At 40.5% G+C, this 22,325-nt stretch overlaps 1 pseudogene; it reads right to left on the bottom strand.

Annotated features, from left to right (window-relative positions):
• Positions 1–12,971: 12,971 nt before the first annotated feature.
• On the bottom strand, positions 12,972–14,015 carry LOC122931799 (annotated as a pseudogene).
• Between the last annotated feature and the right edge of the window lie 8,310 nt (positions 14,016–22,325).

Genomic DNA, 22,325 nt, shown 5'->3' with positions numbered 1-22,325 from the left:
TCCCTTGGTGAATTCTAGCTTTCTGAGCCATGCTTGGGTCTATTATACCCCTTTGGTGGCTATAGCTATCTGCTCCTCCTCTTCCCCCAGGAGGCGCCCAGTCCCACCTTCATAATCACTTACACACTACTGTGCGGACAATCACCAGTCACTGCTGCCATCACTGAACCTCCAGGAAAGAGTTATAACCATCATAATAATTTCATCCCTCTTACTGGGTCTTATTCTAAGGTTCAGTTCAAGAAATGAAATACAAGAAGAAGTGTACAAAATTGGTATTGTAAAAGGTGGAAATCAGTGTCCAGTTATGATGGGAGCTATATGGAGATCTACATTGAGATATAAACAGGAGACATTACAGACAGAGGCACATTATCCTTATACACAGCACAGATTACAATATCTTATTATTCCTTCCATTTACAGTCAGTTCAGAGACACTTACCAGACATGGACACTCCACACACTCAGGACTTCAGTCAGTATCTTCTCCTCAGCAAGTCAGTGATCCAAGTAAATTCCTTTGGTGACTTCTAGCTTTCTGAGCCATGCGTGGGTCTTTTATACCCCCTTGGTGGCTATAACTATCTGCCCCTCCTCTTCTTCCAGTAGACAACCAGTCCCACCTTCATAATCATTCAAACCTTTCATCATCAGATCTGGCTTCCCTCAGTACAATATGTAATAGAAGAATAATGGCCACACCTTCTAATCAATAAGTTTTGCATTTTCTGGCCTCCTGAGATGGTGCTTCATTTACACATTGTATTTGCAGGGTAGGACCTATTGTTCACACTTGTAAATAATGAGCATTTTACATCCTGATGAGATACATTCCATCCAGACCTACAACCACATGACTCTCCATCTATAATTCACATATATTGCATACTCCTTATTATATCCAGTAGAACATATTATAAGACTGTCATTATCCAAGTCCTTATTCCTTACAGATCTCACCTAGAGGATGAATGACTCTGAAACAACGAACCCTCTTTGATTTTACATATATTTTACATTTCTTGTTTTTAGGGGTGTCAGGCTGATACTTTTCAGCTGGAAATTATATGATTTACTGCGACTTAAAAATATAGAGAAATTCGGGGCAGAGTTGGATGCAGAACTAAGCAGAAGCAGCATAGCTGAGCTCCAGCAGCCATAGCCAAGTACAGCATTATAAAGCACCCCAGAGGCACCCCAACTGCGCTGGAGCAGACCCCTCTCCACCCATTCACCTCCAGGAAGACACTGGAGATGACGAGGATGAAGAAAAAACTCCGGTTCCCCCAAAAAACTCAACTCTTTCTTCACAGTAGCACCGATTCAAGATGACCCCCGGCACATGCAGGAGGCAGCACAGACACCAATGAACTGCATTCTGTATATTAAACCTACATTCTGTATGACTTCCCAGGTGTCTCACACGACTTGATTTCTCAGTAAAACACTTTGCACATTCAGGACATGAAAATGGCTTCTCCCCTGTGTGAGTTCTCAGATGTCTCACAAGACTTGATTTCTCAGTAAAAAACTTTCCACATTCACTACATGAACATGGCTTCTGTCCTGTGTGAATTCTTTGATGTATGTCTGATGTATGTTATACTGGAAAATCACTACAACCTGTTTTCTGATTAAAATTGATTATGTACGCCATTTTATATAAATTGTATATCATATTGGTCTAGCCCCAGGAATTAGATGGAATATAAATCAATTATTAATAATAATAGTAATAATAATCACCATAAAGCCCATTTCGTCATTTATTTTTTACCTTAGTTTTATATAATTTCAAATTGGGAGATTGTCCTTCAGTAGCTCCTGTTCTTAATAATTCATTTCATTGAAAAGGCAACATTCTGGGCTGCTTTATGGTCATTTTTAAATATAATATCCAATTGTTGATTTTGGGACTATAGTATATACACTGTTATGGGTGCTTTTTGTATAGAGACCTTCATTATAAAACTATAAACAGATACCTTCAGAGATGAGGGATATAAAAATATCTACGTTAAAAATAACAGTGAAAAAAAAAATCTGACAATATATTATAGATTATCCCTATAACTAAGCCTCTTTTCATCTATTATTGGTTATTTGGTGTGATCCAGTGATGGCAGTCAGGACCGGTTATTGTCCATGTTCCCGGCACAGTTACAGGTATGTACTATCACATGTATAGACACTGCGTGTACAATTACTTACACACTACTGTGCGGACAATCACCAGTCACTGCTGCCATCACTGAACCTCCAGGAAAGAGTTATTCCCATTGTAAGAATTTCCTCCCTCTTACTGGGTCTGATTATAAGGTTCAGAGCAAGAAATGAAATACAAGAAGTGTAGAAAATGTGTATTGTAAAAGGTGGAAAGTCAGTGTCCAGTTTTGATGGGAGTTAAATGGAGATTTACATGGAGACATACACAGGAGACATTACAGACAGAGACACATTGTCCTTATACACAGCACAGATTACAATATCTTATAATTCCTTCCACTTACAGTCAGTTCAGTGACACTTACCAGACATGGACCCTCCTCACACTCAGGACTTCAGTCAGTATTTTATCCTCAGCAAGTTAGTGATGTGAGTAAATTCCCTTGGTGAATTCTAGCTTTCTGAGCCATGCTTGGGTCTATTATACCCCTTTGGTGGCTATAGCTATCTGCTCCTCCTCTTCCCCCAGGAGGCGCCCAGTCCCACCTTCATAATCATTGAATCCTTTCATTATCAGATCTGGCTTGCCTCATTACAATATGTAATAGAAGAATAATGGCCACACCAAGTTTAGCATTTTCTGGCCTCCTGAGATGGTTCTTTATTTACACATTGTATTTCCAGGGTGGAGACCTATTGTTCACACTCCTATTTAGCATCTGTAAGAGATTCCTGGGAGACTCCGAGACCTTTTCATGTAAGAATCAGTGTAAACAATGAGCATTTTACATCCTGATGAGATACATTCCATCCAGACCTACAACTAAATGACTCTCCATCTATAATTCACATTTATGACATAATTCTTATTATATCCAGTAGAACAGATTATAATACTTGCATTATTCAAGTCCTTATTCATTACAGATCTCACCTAGAGGATGAATGACTCTAAAATAACGAACCCTCTTTGATTTTACATTTCTTGTTTTAAGGGGTTTTAGGCTGATACTTTTCAGCTGGAAATCATATGATTTACTGCGACTCAAAAATATAGAGAAATTCAGGGCAGAAGTGGATGCAGAACTAAGCAGAAGCAGCATAGCTGAGCTCCATAAGCTATAGCCAAGTACATCAATATAAAGCACCCCAGAGGCACCCCAACTGAGCTGGAGCAGACCCCTCTCCATCCACTCACCACCAGGAATACACCGCAGATGACGAGGATGAAGAAAAACCCTGGTTCCCCCACAAAACTTACCTCTTTCTTCACAGTAGCGCTGATCCAAGATGGCCCCCGGCACATGCGAGAGGCAGCACAGACACCAATGAACTCCAGCAACAAACGCACCACAAGGCAGCAGGTCCATGAGGAGTTGGTAGAACATATTTCCCCTGCAAGTAAAACTAGTTATGTTAGTATGGGGGTCTGCCCAAAGCTCTACACCAGGGGCAAATCTGAGCCCTAATACAAGCTCTGAACATGATAGGATGACCCTGTCTGCTATGCAAGATTTAATGGCAGACCTGAAAAGTTCTATACACTCAGATATTCAGTCAGCCTTAAACACTATAAGGGCAGACATCACGGCCATTGGGGATCGCTCTGATCACCTTTAGAAAAAGATGGAGGAATGTAAGGAAACACACAACTCCCTAGTGGATTTCTATAATGAGACATAGAATGTCAGCATTCTATGATTATCTACTGAGGAAGGAACTTGTTTCCGAAACGCGTCTAGTGTGTATAGAGACCAAGGCTACTGGTGCGGTTTTTTACAAAACAAGCAAGAAGAAGACTTTCTTCAATCTCCAATTTTTCAACTTTTACAAGTATTTGAAGACGTCCCAGACCGCTTGAAAGGTTTTGCATCCACCAACTATCCCTAAAGTGGATTAAAAACCTGTGACATTATACTCAACATTACCGCTAATTTAAGGTAAAATCCTGTTGTATCCACTGCTGCTGGCCTGACAGGTTCAGGCAATCACCAGCTCAGCTCAGCTCAGCTCAACCAGCTTCCGTGGGCTTGACGGCTTTAGGCGTCTACGTCATTAACCAGCGATCGACTATCTGGCTGGACACGTGGGATGCTGAGTGAGTGAGACGCTGAGCGAGCGGGTCTGAAGTCTTGCTCCACAAGCAAACAGTAAGTGGAACATTGTCAAACAAGTGCGGTTATGATCTGTTACAGGACACTTGAATAGAGAACCTTTCTTGTGGCAATTTCAGCAAAGACGTTCTGCAACTTTTGTTTCAACTATCCGGCAAATTGACACTTATGTCCTGAACATTCAAGCGGTTCAATTTAAGTGAATATCTCTTGCAGCCTCACTGTAGCCATTTGGTCCTATTCTTAGGAGTACTTCAATCATCTAGGTTTGTGCGTGAGCTCCGCACATATTTACCTATTTGTACACATTCATTCATGTATGTATGCTGATATGATGGCACAAAGCTGGTTAATTATTAATTTTTAATATTTGATTTAGTGTACTAATAAAACTTTTATGCAAAAATACTGTGAGCCAACCTATATTATTACTGACCTATAATGAGACATAGTATGAGGCTGCTGCCATGAAACTGCAATTAGTAGACTTTGAGGATAGGTCTAGAATAGGGCTGGCCAACCTGTGGCTCTCCAGCTGTTGTAAAACTACAACTCCCACCATGCTTTGCTGTAGGCTGATACCTGTAGGCAGTCTGGGCATGCTGGGCGTTGTAGTTTTGTAACAGCTGGAGAGCCTCAGGTTGGCCATCCTTGGTCTAGAAGGAATAATATCAGACTCAGAAATATCCCTGAAGACATTAAAGAGGACTCTCTCCAGAATTGGGTCTTTATCCATTCCACGGTGTGCTGTCCTCATCTGCACTTCCGTTCCGCGGCCCCACAAAAAAGTAGAGCATGTCCTATTCTAGTCCGCAATAGCAGACAAGAATAGGTAATTTCCATTATAGTGCCGGCCATGTGCCATTGTGGATCCGTAAAACATTTATGGATATCTGAATGGAGCCTTATAGATAGGTAACAAAGAGTCCAGAAACCCAAATATATGCTGGCCAGCACACCCAGGGATCCACTAGCTCGCTTTCACTTATTCCATTTTAAAAACAAGCTCTCAGGTAAGCAAGAAGAAAAAAAGACATTCCTGAGCATTTTAAACAAGTTTCTTTCTATGCTGTTCTCTCTCCAGCAACTCTAGCCAGGATGAGGGAGTTTGCTAAATATACCACAATCCAGAGAGAGAATGGAATCCCAAATCGCTTGGGTTTCCCAGTCAAACATATTGTCAGTAGAAATGGCACTAACTTTATTTTACTTTCTCCATCTCAAGCTGGAAACCTTCTGGAGAGGTGGTCTTTACTCCAGCCTCGAGAGGGAGCCAGATCTCCAGGAAAACAGACGCCACCCACGCTGACCCAAGAATGGACTGTGGTGAAATCTACGAAGTGATAACCTCCATAGGTGCCGATAATGTAAGGTAACTTACCTGCCTACACCATTCTACATTGGGTCTGATTTCCAACACTCTTGACCCATCTATACGGGTCCTTCTAAAAAAATTAGCATATTGTGATAAAGTTCATTATTTTCTGTAATGTACTGATAAACATTAGACTTTCATATATTTTAGATTCATTACACACAACTGAAGTAGTTCAAGCCTTTTATTGCTTTAATATTGATGATTTTGGCATACAGCTCATGAAAACCCAAAATTCCTATCTAAAGAAATTAGCACATTTCATCCGACCAATAAAAGAAAAGTGTTTTTAATACAAAAAAAGTCAACCTTCAAATAATTATGTTCAGTTATGCACTCAATACTTGGTCGGGAATCCTTTTGCAGAAATGACTGCTTCAATGCGGCGTGGCATGGAGGCAATCAGCCTGTGGCACTGCTGAGGTGTTATGGAGGCCCAGGATGCTTCGATAGCGGCCTTAAGCTCATCCAGAGTGTTGGGTCTTGCGTCTCTCAACTTTCTCTTCCCAATATCCCACAGATTCTCTATGGGGTTCAGGTCAGGAGAGTTGGCAGGCCAATTGAGCACAGTAATACCATGGTCAGTAAACCATTTACCAGTGGTTTTGGCACTGTGAGCAGGTGCCAGGTCGTGCTGAAAAATGACATCTTCATCTCCATAAAGCTTTTCAGCAGATGGAAGCATGAAGTGCTCCAAAATCTCCTGATAGCTAGCTGCATTGACCCTGCCCTTGATAAAACACAGTGGACCAACACCAGCAGCTGACATGGCACCCCAGACCATCACTGACTGTGGGTACTTGACACTGGACTTCAGGCATTTTGGCATTTCCCTCTCCCCAGTCTTCCTCCAGACTCTGGCACCTTGATTTCCGAATGACATGCAAAATTTGCCTTCATCCGAAAAAAGTACTTTGGACCACTGAGCAACAGTCCAGTGCTGCTTCTCTGTAGCCCAGGTCAGGCGCTTCTGCCGCTGTTTCTGGTTCAAAAGTGGCTTGACCTGGGGAATGCGGCACCTGTAGCCCATTTCCTGCACCCGCCTGTACACGGGGGCTCTGGATGTTTCTACTCCAGGCTCAGTCCACTGCTTCCGCAGGTCCCCCAAGGTCTGGAATCGGTCCTTCTCCACAATCTTCCTCAGGGTCCGGTCACCTCTTCTCGTTGTGCAGCGTTTTCTGCCACACTTTTTCCTTCCCACAGACTTCCCACTGAGGTGCCTTGATGCAGCACTCTGGGAACAGCCTATTCGTTCAGAAATTTCTTTCTGTGTCTTACCCTCTTGCTTGAGGGTGTCAATGATGGCATTCTAGACAGCAGTCAGGTCGGCAGTCTTACCCATGATTGCGGTTTTGAGTAATGAACCAGGCTGGGAGTTTTTAAAAGCCTCAGGAATCTTTTGCAGGTGTTTAGAGTTAATTAGTTGATTCAGATGATTAGGTTAATAGCTCGTTTAGAGAACCTTTTCATGATATGCTAATTTTTAGAGATAGGAATTTGGGGTTTTCATGAGCTGTATGCCAAAATCACCAATATTAAAGCAATAAAAGGCTTGAACTACTTCAGTTGTGTGTAATGAATCTAAAATATATGAAAGTCTAATGTTTATCAGTGCATTACAGAAAATAATGAACTTTATCACAATATGCTAATTTTATTTTAGAAGGACCTGTATATCTCAAAACACACACATGTTAACAGCCTTGACTTTCTCATCTACTTCAGAGACTCTCCCATATACGAGCTGTTGGTTGCCTGTTCGGACATCCAATAAGTCATGTCTTGGCGGTGGCTGTTGGACGTCCGCTGTTAGATTAAATTCTGATTTTTTGCCACATATATATATATTTTCGTTTTTGCTATTTTTGTTCTTCTTCTTTTCAGCTAATGTAGTTGTTTTTACATCGCAAACTGGATCTCCCCCCTCTCTTCCACCCTACACATGGCAATTGTGACTGGGTTTGGTGATCTACTAGAGACTGAATGGTTTCTTAAAAGTTTTACTTTGTCGTTTATTCAGGTTTTTTTCTAGGGTGACATGTCATTACCTGCTTCTGATTTATTGACGTATCTTTGCACTCTATTGTTCTATGTAGTATTGTACATTTTACATGGCATTCACAGGGGTTTATGGGCGTGTTATTAGGTACCTGATATGGCTTATATTGTGACATTCTAGGTGCCCAGGAAACCAATTTATTGCCTAAAGATAGTTCTGGCTTTAAAATAGGCGCTTTCCTCATATTTTTTACTCCCTCCCTGAAAAGAAAAAAGCAGGGGTGACTTAACTTTTTTCTCAAGCCCCCTTAACTTATACTCCCGCATAGATATGGTATTAGTCGATAAAAGACTACTACAAAATATAATTTCATTAGATATCCGAAGTTGATTCGCATAAAATATCAGGAGCTCCGTACAGTATTAGAATGTTTTGGCTCTCAAAGTTATTGCTTTGCGAAGTCTCGCGAGAGTTCGCCCGATAACTTAATAAATTTATTTGTACTGTAAAAAAACATTTCCTGAACTCGAGCTTGGTTCCAAGGTACCACTACAATAGCAATAACTTCGGCTCATCGGAGCTAATACATTCTAATACTGTAAAGAGCTCCTGCTCCATACAGTATTAGAGCAAAGTTTTATGTGAATCGACTTCGGATGTTTCATCCAAAGTCGATTCACTTATCCCTAATCGGTACCATAACTTGGTCCAACCATGCCCTTACCTCTATACTAATATATAATACTCTCCCTCGTGAGCCCCGTGGAGATTGAATGATTTCATTTTGAATAACCCTGAATACTTACCTCTATTCTGCACCGCTCTGCAGGAATATTTTACTCTTAATAACTCATCTGAGATCTCGTTGTCCGCGATCTGGTGCACTCACTAAGCGGTCATGAGGGGTATCTTTCTAAAATACTATTCTTTGCAAAAGAGAAAGAGAAATCAAAAGATCAAACTACTCATAGGCCAGATTAGACATGTAGAGCGTGACAATAAAACATCTCTCCAAATTAAGATATGCAATACATGCCTTAATGCAATCCAGATTTGAGTTCTACCTCCGAAAATCCAAATCCATGTATTACTGTTGCGGAAACAGAGCTAATAAATCTTTAGCAAACATGATTAAGGCTAAATCTGCCAAATGTAGGATCCCCTTTTTATATGGCAGAGCAGGTAAGAAAATTATGAATCCACAAGAAATAGCTGATGAATTCGCCTCATACTCCTCTAAATTGTATAATCTTCGCCCTAGACGCTGATACTCCTCAACCTACTGAAGAGATAATTAACACCTTCCTGAAAAAATCTCTCTTCCCCAATAATTATCAGAACAATTAGATATATTAAACACAGATATCCATATTGATGAAATCACTCAAGTAATAACCTCTCTCAAACTAAACAAATCACCAGGGCCAGACGGGTTAACCAATGAGTACTACAAGACATTTTCCCCGATATTCTCTCCATACCTGAAGGAATGATTCCATCAATTCTTTGGAGGCAATCCCATTCCCAAGGAAATGCTCTCAGCCCTAATAGTCACACTTCCCAAAGCAGGCAAACCTCCCGACACTCCAGCAAATTTCTGCCCCATATCGTTACTCAATTCCGATCTCAAGATCTTTTCTAAATCATTGTCCAATAGATTGGTAGATATTTTGCCTACTTTAATAAATAATGACCAGGTTGGATTTGTGAAAAATAGACATATATCTGACGGTACCAGAAGATTTATAGACCTCCTGGATATAATATGGAGACATGGATGCAGAGAAGGCGTTTGAGAGGGTTCATTGGGGCTTTCTGAGAGATACGTTGTATATTAGGAGTATGTATATTATATTATATTGTATAATGACCACTTTTGCTTTACACTCAATAATGTTTAATCAACTTTTTGTATATAACATTTTTCATCGGTTCAATAACTATACATTGGTCGCTAGGATAGATCTTTTATATAATGGAGAATGCAGCACGGCGTCAGTGATTGGCTTGCCCTGTTAGTATCCATCTGACTGCTGCACATATTTGTGAACAGGGGAGACAGGCTGGCTGATTCTGTCCTCCGGTCGCCTGTAGGTGGTTGCCTGGCAGCTGCGGATGCCCAGCGTGGGTCATGTGATTATCTGGGGTGTGTTCTGCCCACTTCCGGTCACGTGCCTGTGACGCGGGCCGGGGGGAGGGGCCTCTCTGCCCCCATGACCTGTGATCTAACCTAGGGGCGTGCGCTGCGATGACGGCACGCATGCTGGGGGCCGGCGGTGTGATCATATCTCACAGGTGCAGCTAGTGAGAAAGGACTGGGATATAAGGATGGAGATGTTCATTGTGCCCTCTGAAAAAGCCAGAGAGCGAAACGGTCGTCGGGTTTTTCCCCCCATCCAGGTTGGTTATTTCATTGCTATGTACTTTTTATGCCTTTGATGCTGCTTATGTGATCACCGGTGCCCCTGCTGTGCTGCGTATCATCTATGCTCTAGGGTCTCCTCAGCCTCCCAGTGTGGTATTACATCTGGGATATGACTATATTGTCACTGTGGTGACTCCTTCTTGGAGTTTGTTGATATATTTTTTTATGTTGACTGACATAATTTTTGATACATCTATTATTATTCTCTGATTTGATTCATCATTATCTGCAGCATGTTTGCGGGGGTTTACGATGCACCACATGGACAGTGGAAATTTGTTACAAGCATGCATTGATATATATACTGGCCATAGGGGGTACTGTTCATCCACACTTGTCTGTATTTCCCTTCTGGGTTTTATTATGTATTGTATATATTTTTTGCATATATGTTTAATAAAATATTTTGTATAAACATCACCGCTGGCGTGCTGTGCATTTATAGGAGTTTGTAATTTTGAAGCCGTGCGGTGCACACCTTGGCTGGCGACAGCCGTTTTTTTGGAGGAGGAGGTAGCCTACAGTTTTTGGGTTTTAAATTTATTTATTTATTTTTAAATTAGAGTACACCCCAAAACATTGGGAAATATAACCTGTGATAACACCCTCCAGTCGTGCTAAACACACGTTCAGACAACACACTGGCTGCAGGGCAGGCCAGAACCTCTAAGGCTTAAAGGGCAAGCTCAGGCCATGTGCCCAATTTGGAGACCCAGAAGTTGAAGGGGGCAGACCCATCATTCAGTTCGTGTAGGCGTGTGCACACATACTGCTCCACCATGTTGCATGTCCCTGTGATGTCCACGATCAAATTGGATATCTTCTCTATTAACTTTCTATGTTCATTTATGCGCCTACCATGGTGATCAAGGATGGCGGGGTATGAGGGTTCCAGGCCGGAGAGGGAGCCTGAGAAAAGGATTCAACAATCCAAGGGAGGTCAATGGATGAAATTAAATGTAATCGAGTGGAAATGTGGGAGCCAGATTCAGTACATACATTTAAAGTGCAAAGTGCATAAAATACAATGTACATGGACAATAAGTTGTAATATAATAAATAGAAAATACCATCAATAAATACCAAAATAGTGAGCCAATGAGCCCCAACACACGTTTCAAATAAGCTTCCTCAGGGGGTGTATGTGCCTATGGAGACACGAAGACATAATTTCTTTTGTTTCAAAAATGCTAATATTGTGTAAAACTTAAATAAATAAGAAAAAGTATATCTATTAGGTATTGCCATATCCGTATGGATCTGCTCTATAATGTCTCATGATCGAACCTCTCAGGTGAACACTGTAAAAATAAGTAAATATAAACTGCTAAAACAACCAATTTTTGGGTCACTTTGCCCCATAAAGTGTAATAATGAATGATCAAAAAAATCATATGTATCCAAAAATGGTACAAATAAAACCGTCAACTCTCCCTGCAAAAAATGAGCCCCTGTACAAGACGATCGACAGAAAAATAAAAAAATGGCATTCAGAAAATGGAGACACAAAAACATATATTTTTTTCAAAAATGCTTTATTATGTAAGACTGAAACAAACAAGCAAAGTAGACATTTTTGATATAATTGCGTCCATAACAACCTGCTGTATAAAAATAACACATGATCTACACTGACAGATGAATGTTGTAAAAAATAAAAATAGTGCCAACACTGGCACCTCATCCCCTAGTTTCCAAAATGGGACACTTTTTGGGGAATGTTAATTAATTTATATTTTATGAGGCATCTCTATCTGTCTTAAAGGCAGAGAGATTCAAATTTAGAAAACAGTGAATTCTTTCAAATTTTCATTACCTTTCGTATTTTTTTTATAAATAAAAATAAAACATATTGACCTAAATGTACGATTAACATGAAGTACAATGTGTCACGGGAAAACAGTCTCTGAATGGTTTGAATAAATATAAGCATTCCAAAGTTATTACCACATAAAGTGACACATGTCAGATTTTTTTAATTAAGCATCTAAAAACCAGTCCAGCAAAATCTGCTTTCCAAAAGCCATATGGCGCTTCTATTCTTCTGCAACCTGCCATGTGCCCTTACATCAGTTTACAACCACATTTGGGGTGTTTATGTAAACCGCAGAATCAGGGTAATAAATATTAAGTTTTGTTTGGCTGTTAACATTAGATGTGTTAAAGAAAAAAATGGATTAAAATGGAAAATCTCTCAAAAATGTGAAATTTTGAAATTTCATCTCCACTTTCCTTTAATTCTTGTGGAACATCTAAAGGGTTAACAAAGTTTATAAAATAAGTTTTGAGTAACTTGAGGGGTGTAGCTTCTACAATGGGGTCATTCATGGCTGGTTTCCATAATGTAAGCCCCACACAGTGACTTCAGAACTGAACTGGTCCTTAAAAAATGTTACTTTGGTAATTTTCTTAAGAGTTTCAAAAATAGTTAAAAAAATCCAAAATCTTCTAATGTCCTAAAAAAATACAATTTAATTACCAAAATGATGCCCACATAAAGTAGATATATGGGGAATGTTAATTAATGAATATTTTATGAGGCATCACTATCTGTCACAAAAGCAGAGAGATTATTACCACATAAAGTGACACATGTCAGATTTTCTAAATTAAGCCTGGTCAGGAAGGGAGTAAATGGCCGGGTATGAAAGTGGTTAAGGGTGCGAGCCATTGTGGAGGTCACTGTTAAAGATGCAGGAACTATGGAGGTTACTGTTAAGGGAGCAGGGGACTTTGGAGATCACTGTTAAGGAAATGGGGTACTCCCTCATAAGAATTTTCAGATATCTCACTAGACTTGATCTATAGCTAAAATGTTTCCTACATTCTGTATATTAAAATGGCTTTTCTCCTGTGTGACTTCCCAGGTGTCTCACACGACTTGATTTCTCAGTAAAACACTGCACATTCAGGACATGAAAATGGCTTCTCCCCTGTGTAAGTTTTCAGATGTCTCACAAGACTTGATTTCTCTGTAAAAAACTTTCCACATTCAGTACATGAACATGGCTTCTGTCCTGTGTGAATTCTTTGATGTATGTCAAAATCTGGTTTATGACTGAAACACTTCTTACATTCAGGACATTGAAATGGCTTCTCTTTTGTATGAGTTCTCAGATGGGTCTCAAGATGATGTTTACGTTTAAATGACTTCCTACATTCAGGACATGGAAATGGCATCTCTCCTGTGTGAATTTTCTGGTGTTGCACAAGACTGGATTTATCATTAAAACATTTCCCACATTCCAGACATGAAAATGGCTTCTCTCCTGTGTGAGTTCTCAGATGTATCAAAAGACTTGGTTTCTGAGTAAAACACTATCCACATTCAGAACATGAAAATGGCTTCTCCCCTGTGTGAATGCGGAGATGTTTAACAAGACAAGCTTTGTCAGCAAAATATTTTTCACATTCTGAACATGAATATGGCTTAACCCCAGTATGAGTTCTCAGGTGTATATTAAGATGATGCTGACTCTTAAACCACTTCCCACATTCCGAACATAAAAATGGCTTCTCTCCTGTGTGACTTCTCATATGTGGTTCTAGATGATGTTTACGCTTAAACAACTTCCCACATTCCTGACATGAAAATGGTTTCTCTCCTGTGTGAGTCTTCTGGTGTTCTACAAGATTGTATTTCTTAGTAAAACCTTTTCCACATTCTAAACATGAAATTGGCTTCTCTCCTGTGTGAATTCTGAGATGTTGAAGAAGATATGATTTCACAGTAAAAGTCTTCTCACATTCTGAACATGAATAAGGCTTCTCTCCTGTGGGATTTCTCTGATGTTCAGCAAAACTTGATAACACATTAAACATTTTCTCTCTTTCTGAACATGAAAATGGTCGTTCATCTTTCTGAATTTCTTTGTGCACAGAAATATAAAATTTATTTTTCAAATCTCTCCCATAGTCAGAACTTGCAGACATCACACCCAGATTACGTCCAGTTGGGTTATTGCTAAGCTGTGATTGATTACAAGCTGTGATTGATTACATTCTGTTTTAAGTTACAATTAGATGACCTTGAAAGCCTTTCATCCAGTCTTCTCCTGGAAAAACAAATCATTTTTATAAGATAAAAGGTTCTCTTTTTCCTAATTACACACAAAAAGTTAAAATATAACAGTAACAGATAAAAAATGTACCAAAGTTATGCATTCTGTTTGCTAATAAGAAATTAAATGCATTGATTAAGAGAAATCTGTCAGCAAATTCAGTTTAACACATGCAGAAGCATCATTGGCAGCAGCCATCTGGCATTGATTGCGAAAGTATTGTTTACTCTTGTCAATATCCAATATCTTTTTTATGGCAGTTTTATTGATTGCATAATTAGTTATTACATACTGAAAAAATTCCCCAGGTGCAGAAGTACCCCAGGAGTCGTGACCCTGGGGTGCCTGAACTCACTGTGAGTGGCAGCCTACTGAGTGATGGCACATTTGCACATACTTCACTTTTTCCCATTTTGAGCGTGCTCACCTCTATCTTTGCCAACTTTATGGCGTGGGGTAAGAAGAGGAATTTTTATTATTCTGGCAGAATGTCCGGGCTGTAACTGGCACACATTCACTTACTTATTTTTTATGTTTACTTTCCACATTCCCCTGCAAAATCCCTTGGTCTCTTTTGACTCCTGGCCAACACCTGGGATGACAGTCAGGTGTAAGCTAGAGCAAGATTGGTGCTTCTCCAGCTTTAGTTGAGGGATGGCCACTAGTCTCAGACCCTTGCAGGAGCATTCTGGCCCAAAGGTATTGGGATTGGTTTATGGAGGCCCTTCTCTTATGGAGAAGGCCTTCGATGGTGTCACACACACAGAGGAGTGGGGAAGTGACCACTGAGCTCAACCCGCACCCCTGTCCCAGTCTACTTGCCTCGCAAGTCCTAGTGACAAGGGACAACTGGTCGACAAACCCTAAACCATCAACTTCGGATGTACTGTAAAAAAACATTTCCCGAACTAGGGTTTGGTTCCAAGGTACCACTTGGAACCGAACCTGAGTTCGGGCAATGGTTTTTTACAGTACAAATTAATTTATTAAGTTATTATGCGTAGTCTCTCTAGCAATAACTTCTGCTCATTGGAGCCAATACATTCTAATACTGTACGGAGCTCTTGCTCCGTACAATATTAGAGCGAAGTTTTATGCAAATCGACTTTGGATGTTTTATCTGAAGTCGATTTACTTATCCCTAACCATGACCTTGTGCAAGTTTTTGTGTGGCACACGGGACGATTTTTATGTATGGGTGTAGAAAGCACATATCTCAGTCTTTCATTAAAAAAAAATGATTAAGCAGACCTCAGCCTCCTCTCTGCTCTACCTGTTATTGATCCCCATCCTCTATACAACTGGTGAGATCTGAGCTAGGAACGGAGCTCATGAAGAAATGACAAGAGGAACCCAGCTCGCAGAGTGCCATTATAAATAATGAGAGGGATCTGGTAATGGATTTATTATAAAGTAATATTTCAGTATTCTCAATTATTTTATTTTATTAATATGGACAATGAGGATCCCAACTGCCCCTAGAGACTGGCACATGGACCCAATGGGGACAACTACTACAGGTGGAGAAATGAGGCTTTGAAATATAACGTTATACTGAAAAATCACTACAACCCGTTTTCTGATTAAAATTGGTTATGTACGCCATTTTATATAAATTTTATATCATATTGGTCTAGTCCTAGGATTTAGATGGAATATAAATCAATGATTAATAATAATAGTAATAATAATCACCATAAAGCCCATTTCGTCATTTATTTTTTACCTTAGTTTTATATAATTTCAAATTGGGAGATTGTCCTTCAGTAGCTCCTGTTCTTAATAATTAATTTCATTGAAAAGGCAACATTCTGGGCTGCTTTATGGTCATTTTTAAATATAATATCCAATTGTTGATTTTGGGACTATAGTATATACACTGTTATGGGTGCTTTCTGTATAGAGACCTTCATTATAAAACTATAAACAGATACCTTCAGAGATGCGGGAAATAAAAATATCTACGGTAAAAATAACCGTAAAAAAAACCCAGAAAATATATTATAGATTATCCCTATCACTAAGCCTCTTTTCATCTAATATTGGTTATTTGGTGTGATCCAGTGATGGCAGTCAGGATCAGTGATTGTCTGTGTCTGCACAGTTACAGGTATGTACTATCACATGTATGGACACTGCGTGTACAATCACTTACACACTACTGTGCGGACAATCACCAGTCACTGCTGCCATCACTGAACCTCCAGGAAAAAGTTATTCCCATTGTAAGAATTTCCTCCCTCTTACTGGGTCTGATTCTAAGGTTCAGAGCAAGAAATGAAATACAAGAAGAAGTGTAGAAAATGTGTATTGTAAACGGTGGAAAATCAGTGTCCAGTTATGATGAGAGTTAAATGGAGATTTATATGGAGACATACAGAAGAGACATTACAGAGACACGTTGTCCTTATACACAGCACAGATTACAATATCTTATATTTCCTTCCACTTACTCAGTTCAGTGACACTTACCAGACATGGACCCTCCACACTCAGGATTTCAGTCAGTAATTTCTCCTCAGCAAGTAAGTGATCTGAGTAAATTCCCTTGGTGAATTCTAGCTTTCTGAGCCATGCTTGGGTCTATTATACCCCTTTGGTGGCTACTGCTATCTGCTCCTCCTCTTCCCCCAGGAGACGCCCAGTCCCACCTTCATAATCATTGAAACCTTTCATTATCAGATCTGGCTTGCCTCATTACAATATGTAATAGAAGAATAATGGCCACACCTTCTAATCAACAAGTTTAGCATTTTCTGGCCTCCTGAGATGGTCCTTCATTTACACACTGTATTTGCAGGGTAGAGACCTATTGTTCACACTCCTATTTAGCATCTGTAAGAGATTCCTGGGAGACTCCGAGACCTTTTCATGTGAGAATCAGTATAAACAATGAGCATTTTACATCCTGATGAGATACATTCCATCCAGACCTACAACCACATAACTCTCCTTCTATAATTCACATTTATGACATAATTCTTATTATATCCAGTAGAACAGATTATAAGACTTGCATTATTCAAGTCCTTATTCCTTACAGATCTCACCTAGAGGATGAATGACTCTAAAATAACGAACCCTCTTTGATTTTACATTTCTTGTTTTTAGGGGTTTTAGGCTGATACTTTTCAGCTGGAAATCATATGATTTACTGCGACTCAAAAATATAGAGAAATTCAGGGCAGAAGTGGATGCAGAACTAAGCAGAAGCAGCATAGCTGAGCTCCATAAGCTATAGCCAAGTACATCAATATAAAGCACCCCAGAGGCACCCCAACTGCGCTGGAGCAGACCCCTCTCCATCCACTCACCAGCAGGAATACACTGCAGATGACGAGGATGAAGAAAAACCCCGGTTTCCCCACAAAACTTACCTCTTTCTTCACAGTAGCACTGATCCAAGATGGCCCCTGCACATGCGAGAGGCAGCACAGACACCAATGAACTCCAGCAACAAGCGCACCACAAGGCAGCAGGTCCATGAGGAGTTGGTAGGACATATTTCCCCTTCAAGTAAAACTAGTTATGTTAGTATGGGGGTCTGCCCAAAGCTCTACAGCAGGGGCAAATCTGAGACCTAATACAACATGATAGGCTGACCCTGTCTGTTATGCAAGATTTAATGGCAGACCTGAAAAGTTCTATACACTTAGATATTCAGTCAGCCTTAAACAATATAAGGGCAGATATCACGGCCATTGGGGATCGCTCTGCACACCTTTAGAAAAAGATGGAGGAATGTAAGGAAGCACACAACTCCCTAGTGGATTTCTATAATGAGACATAGTATAGTATGCCATGAAACTGCAATTAGTAGACTTTGAGGATAGGTCTAGAATAGGGCTGGCCAACCTGTGGCTCCCCAGCTGTTGTAAAACTACAACTCCCACCATGCTGTTGCTGTAGGCTGAGAGTTGTAGTTTTGTAACAGCTGGAGAGCCTCAGGTTGGCCATCCTTGGTCTAGAAGGAATAAAATCAGACTCAGAAATATCCCTGAAGACATTAAAGAGGACTCTCTCCAGAATTGGGTCTTTATTCATTCCACAGTGTGCTGTCCTCATCTGCACTTCCGTTCCGCGGCCCCACAAAAAATACAACATGTCCTATTCTTGTCCGCAATAGCAGACAAGAATAGGTATTTTCCATTATTCCATTATTGTGCCGGCCATATGTCATTGTGGATCCGTAAAACATTTACGTATATCTGAATGGAGCCTTATAGATAGGTCGCACAGAGTCCAGAAACCCAAATCTATGCTGGCCAGCACACCCAGGGATGCACTAGCTCGCTTTCACTTATTCCGTTTTAAAAACAAGCTCTCAGGTAAGCAAGAAGAAAAAAAGACATTCCTGAGCATTTTAAACAAGTTTCTTTCTATGCTGTTCTCTCTCCAGCAACTCTTGCCAGGATGAGGGAGTTTGCTAAATATACCACATTCCAGAGAGAGAATGGAATCCCATATCACTGGGGTTTCCCAGTGAAACTTATTGTCAGTAGAAATAGCACTAACTTTATTTTACTTTCTCCATCTCAAGCTGGAAACCTTCTGGAGAGGTGGTTCTTAATCCAGCCACGAGAGGGATCCAGATCTCCAGGAAAACAGACGCCACCCACGCTGACCCAAGAATGGACTGTGGTGAAATCTACGAAGTGATAACCTCCATAGGTGCCGACCATGTAAGGTACCTTACCTGCCTACACCATTCTACATTGGGTCTGCTTTCCAACACTCTTGACCCATCTATATATCTCAAAACATACACATGTTAACGGCCTTGACTTTCTCATCTACTTCAGAGACTCTCCCATATACGAGCTGTTGGTTGCCTGTTCGGACATCCAATAAGTCATGTCTTGGCGGTGGCTGTTGGACGTCCGCTGTTAGATAAAATTCAGATTTTTTGCCATATATATATATATTTTCGTTTTGGCTATTTTTGTTCTTCTTTTTTTCAGCTAATGTAGTGTCACCACCAGACATCTGAGAAGCTCTGACAGACGTCCTTCAGAACCTCCTCCTTGAGGTTACTTTTGTTTTGCTTTCATTTTCTCATCTCGTTAGCCTCTCTCAGCTGTCATGTAGTTGCACTGATTGCATCCCTTTAAATCCCTTCCCATACTGCATCACTTTGCGGTTTATAGAACTTACTGAAGTGTGTGCATGTTGGATGCTACTACTGAGTCTTCTACAGATAAGTTTTGTTCATTCATTTGTATTTTCCTGTTTGCTGGATCCCAGGTGACCCTGACTCCCTCCGTATCAAGTATAGGGAGCCGGTGGTCGTGTCCCCTCACTATTATAGGGTGTTCAGGTGTTATACAGTCGAGGAACGAGGATATGCGATCATCTACCATTGAGATTTTTGCATAGGCTGAGCAGTTAGGGAGAGAGCCAGGTCTATTGCAGGGCTATCCCTTTGGTTCCTTAGTTTTGGATCCAGTCAGTCGGATCTTCATTTTGTGTCTTCTAGTTTTCTGTACACCTTCCGTGACATGTAGTTGTTTTTACATCGCAAACTGGAAACCCCCCCCCCCCTCTCTTCCACCTTACACATGGCAATTGTGACTGGGTTTGGTGATCTACTAGAGACTGAATGGTTTCTTAAAAGTTTTACTTTTTTGTTTATTCATTTTTTTTTTTTTTAGGGTGACATGTCATTGCCTGATTCTGATTTATTGACGTATCTTTGCACTCTATTGTTCTAAGTAGTATGGTACATTTTACATGGCATTTACAGGGGTTTATGGGCGTGTTATTAGGTACCTGATATGGCATTAAAGATCTCATCCCTAAATATCAAAGGGTTGAAGAGCCCTTTCAAAAGTGCATGCTTCTGGACAGAAGTATCTAACTTATATTGTGACATTCTAGGTGCCCAGGAAACCCATTTATTGCCTAAAGATAGTTCTGGCTTCAAAATAGGCGCTTTCCTCATATTTTTCACTCCCTCCTCGAAAAGAACAAAGCAGGGGTGACTTAACTTTTTTCTCAAGCCCCCTTAACTTATTCTCCCACATAGATATGGTATTAGTCGATAAAAGACTACTACTAAATATAATTTCATTAGATATCCGAAGTTGATTTGCATAAAATATCAGGAGCTCCGTACAGTATTAGAATGTTTTGGCTCTCATAAGCCAAAGTTATTGCTTTGCGAAGTCTCGCGAGAGTTCACACGATAACTTAATAAATTAATTTGTACTGTAAAAAAACATGAACTCGAGCTTGGTTCCAAGGTACCACTACAATAGCAATAACTTTGGCTTATCGGAGCTAAAACATTCTAATACTGTAAAGAGCTCCTGCTCCATACAGTATTAGAGCAAAGTTTTATGTGAATCGACTTCGGATGTTTCATCCAAAGTCGATTCACTTATCCCTAATCGGTACCATAACTTGGTCCAACCATGCCCTTACCTCCATACTAACCTATAATACTCTCCCTCGTGAGCCCCGTGGAGATTGAATTATTTCATTTTTAATTACCCTGAAAACTTACCTCTTTTCTGCACTGCTCTGCAGGAATATTTTACTCTTAATAACTCATCTGAGATCTCGTTGTCCGCGATCTGGTGCACTCACTAAGCGGTCATGAGGGGTATCTTTCTAAAATACTATTCTTTGGAAAAGAGAAATCAAAAGATCAAACTACTCATAGGCCAGATTAGACATGTAGAGCGTGACAATAAAACATCTCCCCAAATTACCTTCGCAACCCATCATATAAATATAAGATATGCAATACATGCCTTACTGCAATCCAGATTTGAGCTCTACCTCCAAAAATCCAAATCCATGTATTACTGTTGCGGAAACAAAGCTAATAAATCTTTAGCAAACATGATTAAGGCTAAATTTGCCAAATGTAGGATCCCCTTTTTATATGGCAGAGCAGGTAAGAAAATTATGAATCCACAAGAAATAGCTGATGAATTCGCCTCATACTACTCTAAATTGTATAATCTTCGCCCTAGACGCTGATACTCCTCAACCTACTGAAGAGAAAAATAACACCTTCCTGAAAAAAATCTCTCTTCCCCAATTATTATCAGGACAATAAGATATATTAAACACAGATATCCATATTGATGAAATCACTCAAGTAATAACCTCTCTCAAACTAAACAAATCACCAGGGCCAGACGGGTTAACCAATGAGTACTACAAGACATTTTCCCCGATCTTCTATCCATACCTAAAGGAATGATTCCATCAATTCTTTGGAGGCAATCCCATTCCCAAGAAAATGCTCTCAGCCCTAAGAGTCATACTTCCCAAAGCAGGCAAACCTCCCGACACTGCAGCAAATTTCTGCCCCATATCGTTACTCAATTCCGATCTTAAGATCTTTTCTAAATCATTGTCCAATAGATTGGTAGATATTTTGCCTACTTTAATAAATAATGACCAGGTTGGATTTGTGAAAAATAGACAGATATCTGACGGTACCAGAAGATTTATAGACCTCCTGGATATAATATGTAGACATGGAGCGCCTTTTCTGCTCCTATCTTTGGATGCAGAGAAGGCGTTTGACAGGGTTCATTGGGGCTTTCTGAGAGATACGCTGGTATTAACATTTTGATTTCAAGGAAGCTTCTTTGTAGCCATCCTAGCTCTTTATTCATTCCCAATGCAATAGTGTATAACGTACTTCAGGCTTTCTATCCTCTAGGTTTGACATTATGAATTGAACCCGACAAGGGTGTCCCATGTCCCCAATTATTTCCGCTTTGATCACGGAACCCCTAGCGGAAAGCATTAGAAGCTCACCCGAGATCACTGGGATTAAATCCCGAGATGTTACTAATAATAAGGCTGTTAACAGCCTGCATTTGTGGGAGGGGCGTCTGGCTATTTATCCCCCCTACCTGCCGCTCAGCCAGGCGCCCGAGCCTCACGCATACCTGCAGTATACTTCTACTTCCGACCCGAGTCCTTGCTTCCGGTATCCCGTGCGCACGCACTATCCCGTGCGCACGCACCGCCGACGTCCGGACTGCCGCTCGCCAGGCTATCAGGTATCAGGGGCACAGCTGGCTCCGCTCTAGCTGTGCCTCACGCCTGGCCTCTGGCCCCTGGTGGTTCGAGTTAGGGGCTGCTCTTCCCCAGCATGATCCGCACGCATGTCAGGGGAAGCGGCATCTGGTTTGAACTGTTCTGCCGGTCACACGCC

This window comes from Bufo gargarizans, chromosome 3 (assembly GCF_014858855.1).
Source record: "Bufo gargarizans isolate SCDJY-AF-19 chromosome 3, ASM1485885v1, whole genome shotgun sequence".
Lineage (NCBI taxonomy): Eukaryota > Metazoa > Chordata > Amphibia > Anura > Bufonidae > Bufo > Bufo gargarizans.
This window is presented reverse-complemented; position numbering and strand designations above follow the sequence as displayed.